Genomic DNA, 4,954 nt, shown 5'->3' on the forward strand with positions numbered 1-4,954 from the left:
CCCGGAGAAAGTTAAGTCAGCCGTGTCGATAACATAACTCAGCCAAACTTCTGATAACTCAACCATCAGACTATAACTCAGCTGTAACGGCGGCTGAGTTATTAGCCGTTTTCTCATAACTCAACCAGATTTTTATAAGTCAGTCGTAACTGTTGGCTGAGTTATGATCCTAAGTCAACCGTTGATCCGAAACTCAGCCGTTGTCCCAGAACTCAGCCATAACGTGATATAACTCAGCCGTAACGTACGTTATGGCTGAGTTATTGGTGGCACGCGCCTTTTTGTCTGACGTGGCAGTGGCATTTTCTGTAATTAGTTTTTTCCGGTAACGTGTAAAAAGGGCACGCTGGTAATTAAAAAACATTTAAGGATAAAACAAAGTTTTTGATGGTTTGCGTCAATACACCTAAAATGTGGTCCATCTAAGTAATTCTTTCTTTTTTTTTATTTAGAATTTTTTTTCAAAAAATGGGGAAAATGTGGGCCACATCGTATAAACTGCACGTAAACACATGGAGTCGCCAAACATGACACGTGGCACCGCAGAAATGAACATAGTTGTTCCTAGTTTCCAAGTTGTACTCTCTTATATATAGTTGTATTTTTTGAGATTTTTAAGTATAACCAGTTATACTTTTATTCAAACAAAACCTTTGTAGTTGGACTGAAGATTTTACTTATTTTTATTACATTTCCCATATCTTTATGCAAAAATATGAATCAAAACCTTACTTTTGTGTGTTTTGCAATGTAATTGAGTTAACAATAAGAAAGTCATCTTAAAACTATAAGGTCTTTCTTTTATACAAATGAATTTAATGAACACTATCTTCTTCTTCTTTTTTTCTTTTGATGTTATCTTAGAAGATTTGTCACACAAATTTCAATTTATAAAGTGAATATGAAAGATTATTAACATTTTCCAAAAAATCTATTTATAAGGTACCTATGAATTTTTAAGAAATTGGTCGTAGTTGTACCGTTAGTTGTACCACATTTTACAAACTGAATACGAGCAAAGACATACGTAGTTGCACCATTACAAGACCGAGTTTTACCAACTTATACAAAAACATAAAGTACATATATATTTAAAAAATACACTAATCTTGAATCTTATCTTGGTTCTGAAACTAACTATCCAAGTTTCTCTATGGCTGTCTTTAATGCTTTCGGAAGGTTAGTCTGTGTTTTTTCTAAAAAAGATAGAACTAAAACTAAACTAGCACATAGTAAAATACCAGTAGTACCTTAATCGACCCATAATAGATGATTATCAAGTCAATGTCCATTAATTGTCAACACAAGTTTCAAATCTAATTAAAACCTCTAAAATTCAAATACAATAACCCAAATCGATTTAAGCTAAAAGTAATAGGAAAAAGAAATGATATGATTTAAAAATTTAAGTTTGAGTTTTAATGGTGAAAGACTGGGGAGGAAGAAGCGACGATGGAACCAATTTTGAAGTTTTTTTTGTTTGTTTTGACGGCAGGAATTTTGGATTTTTTAAATAATTAATTTAATTAAAAATTAGTTTGATGAATCGGTTTGAATCGGTTTGGTAAGGGAAAACTTGGGTATTCATTAAGAGTAGAGGATTATATTAGAAAAAGGGAAAGTGTCTAGAATTAGGAACTCCCGAGAATTCAACAAAACAGAAATAGAGCAACGTTCTTCTCGGCAAGACACAAAATCGTAATTCAATTTCTCAACCTCTGAATCTCAAATCTCCGATTCGAAATCCGGCGAACATGGTGAGAGATATTGAGGCTGAGATTATAGACGACCAATGATCATGGTGAGAGATATTGAGGTTGAGATTAGAGACGACCAATGATCATGGTAGCGAAGCATTCTTCGTCAAAGTCTCTGACTCTCCCCACGCCACTTACGTTCCGATGAAATCCAAATACGGCAGTTTGTTTACATTCGCGGTGGTCTACACATTGAGAAAGGTTGCTCTGTTCCTGTAATCCGTGGGTTGAAACCAGTCCCCAAGCGGAGGCTCTGTGTTGGAAACCCTAGTGATCTTGATTCTAGCGACTTGCTGGTTCCTTTCACCGTGGCCTCTGTTTCGCCGACGACGAAAAAGAAGAATCTTGTTGAGATGAGGATGAGTTTGGATTCCACGAGAAGGAGTTGTTGGGATCAGATTCCTCCGGTGATTCATCGCCGTGACGCCGCATTGCTTCTTTCTTCACCACGTCTCAAACCCAAATCGGTACAGTTTTTTATCTTCATCTTAGTCTCTTCTGTAAAGCTCTCTTCTGTAAAGCGAGTTGATTTAGGGTTTTAGTTACTAAGCGCTTTTTGGTTTCTTGAATGTGAGGGTTTCGTCTCTTTGCAAACCAATTTGATGTTTTCTCCTGAGTAATTTGAAGCTAGATTCGTTCTTAGGTGCTTTTTGATGTGCTTGATTGTTCTACTTAGTTCAATTCTGTGTTATTTTCTACTTAGATGATTGAGTATTTGCTGTATCTGCTCGTGTATCTGCTCTCTCCATATGCTGACCTTCGTATATGTCATACCTATGCAGGGGGTTAGGGCCTTACTCTGCACCTATCAAGAAAGCTGAGAAAGAGATTTAAGGAACTCGCCAAGAAGTTCAACGATCTATGTGGTATGTGCACACTCTTTGCTGCTCAAATGTTGGGCTTACTTTGATTAGCTAATGACTTCTGTTTACGGAATGACTAAAATGTTTATTGGTTGCTTATATGGAAACATGCAGGTATCAAGGAGTCTGATACTGGTTTAGCTCGTCCCAGTCAATGGGATCTTGTATTTGATAAGCAAATAATGCAAGAGGAGCAACCTCTGCAGGTAGGCTTTCTTTCCTAGATATTTGTCTGAAACGTCTTCTTATCTCATGGTGACTGTAAGGGGTTAAGGTAAACGTTTTTCTCTATCCAGGTTGCGAGATGCACAAAGATATATACCTTGTCAAATACGAGATCAGTGTCAATCAAATTGCGAAGGTACGTTATAATATATACCTTGGCTGCTGTTTCTGTTATTCTGCATAATCAAGTGTGTGTTTTAAAGCCTTTTATGTTTGGTTATACGGATTCAGTTTTTTGGTTCTTAATTCCAGTTTGTTGTTATTTGTTGGTCACTCATCCATGTGTTAAGAGGAATGTATCTCTTTTATTTTTTGGAGTTCAGATTCTAGTTTCTAGAAACTTTGAAAGTTTTTCTTTTACTTCATGATTTCTCTTGCACCTGAATGTTTAGGATGATCATATACACGTTTTTCATGAGTATGCATATAGTGTTTGGTTGACTTAATGCTTGAGACCTTAAAGACCATTTGCTTATAGTCTCTCTTACACTCTCTTCTGATTTTTATGGTATTTTGAACAGAAAAATTTGTTAAAAATAAGTCTTATACACTCATGGTTGTTGTTATTTGTTGGTCACTCATGCATGTGCTAAGAGGAATATTTCTCTTTCATTTTTGGAGTTCAGATTTTAGTTTCTAGAGACTTTGAAAGTTTTTCTTTAACTTCATGATTTCTCTTGCACCTGAATGTTTAGGATGATTATATATACGTTTTTCATGAGTATTCATAGTGTTTGGTTGACTTAATGCTTGAGACCTTAGAGACCATTTGCTTATAGTCTCTCTTACACTCTCTTCTGATTTTTATGGTATTTTAAACAGAAGAATTTGTTAAAGAATAGTCTTATACTCTCATGGTTGTTGTTATTTGTTGGTCACTCATGCATGTGTTAAGAGGAATGTTTCTCTTTCGTTATTGGAGTTCAAATTTCTAGTTTCTAGAAACTTTGAAAGTTTTTCTTTTACTTCAGATTTCTCTTGCACCTGAATGTTTAGGATGATCATATATACGTTTTTCATGAGTATTCATATAGTGTTTGGTTGACTTAATGCTTGAGACCTTAGAGACCATTTGCTTATAGTCTCTCTTACACTCTCTTTTTGTGTAGGAGTATCCGGTGCTGTTGGTTCCTGAGGACAAAAGTGAAAAACCATCTGTTGCAATTATTAAGGTACTGGTTTGCTTATTTGCGTCTTAGTTTTTGCTTATTTGTGTCTTAGTTTTTGTGTATATTGACATGCTTCTTTGACATGACATTTCTCAAACAAAAGATGGAAGCATGCTGTTTCTGGGTATGTCTACTAATCTGGACATGTTATTCCCGAGATACAAAGTTGTGGTATGTCTAATAATCTGGAAATTCTCTTAGTTTAGCCTTGAGATAGGACTTAAGTTGTTAATATGAAAGAGCTTTGCTTTTTCCTTGAACACAGATCTGTTGAGAAGACAAAACAGATCCGTTTGAAGGTACTTCTTCTCCTAACTTTTGATTGACTTGTAAATATCTCCAGTTTGGTAGTTCTCAAGACTGTTTTCTATTCGTAATGATCATTGAGATTTGAGAGGCTACAGATTCATCATCGAGTCTATTTCCAAAGATGTTGATAGCTTGATAGGTTTACGCTTTAAGATTAGAGATTTTTGGATTGCAAAAATTGATTTTTATTGTTGACTCTTTATATCAAATCTTAATCTGAATCTAAACAATATAATGTTGAGGGATGCATGTAACTTTTGTTTGTAGATTAGTTAGGTTTCCAAGTTTACTAATCGTTTTATACTTTACTTAATGTTTTAGGAATATTTTGTTTCGATTCTAATCCTTGGGAAGCTTGTCTCCGCTTCAACGAGGTATTTCTTTTTATTTCTAGTTTTTTTTGTTTATCTTTAAAACCCAAAAATGATCTAATACATAAAAATACACAAAAACACAAAAAACATTAAAACACAAAAATACACAAAGTTAGAGATAATACACAAATACACAAATACACAAAAATAAACCAAAAACACAAAAAAAAAACACAAAAACAAAAAAACACAAAAATACATAAAATACACAAAAAGTTAAAACTTAGAGCTAATACGCAAAAAATACAAAAATACAC

The 4,954-nt window shown here is 34.4% G+C and overlaps 1 long non-coding RNA gene across 1 annotated transcript; it reads left to right on the top strand.

Annotated features, from left to right (window-relative positions):
- The first annotated feature begins 1,664 nt into the window (after positions 1 to 1,664).
- On the top strand, positions 1,665 to 4,772 carry LOC17874317. Its single transcript, XR_002834600.1, has 8 exons — positions 1,665 to 2,224; positions 2,540 to 2,623; positions 2,735 to 2,826; positions 2,917 to 2,981; positions 3,955 to 4,017; positions 4,118 to 4,185; positions 4,280 to 4,313; positions 4,645 to 4,772. It is a non-coding gene; the product is annotated as an uncharacterized LOC17874317 (long non-coding RNA).
- The last annotated feature ends 182 nt before the right edge of the window (positions 4,773 to 4,954 follow it).

The sequence above is a fragment of the Capsella rubella genome, unplaced genomic scaffold (genome assembly GCF_000375325.1).
Source record: "Capsella rubella cultivar Monte Gargano unplaced genomic scaffold, Caprub1_0 scaffold_101, whole genome shotgun sequence".
NCBI classification, from domain to species: domain Eukaryota; kingdom Viridiplantae; phylum Streptophyta; class Magnoliopsida; order Brassicales; family Brassicaceae; genus Capsella; species Capsella rubella.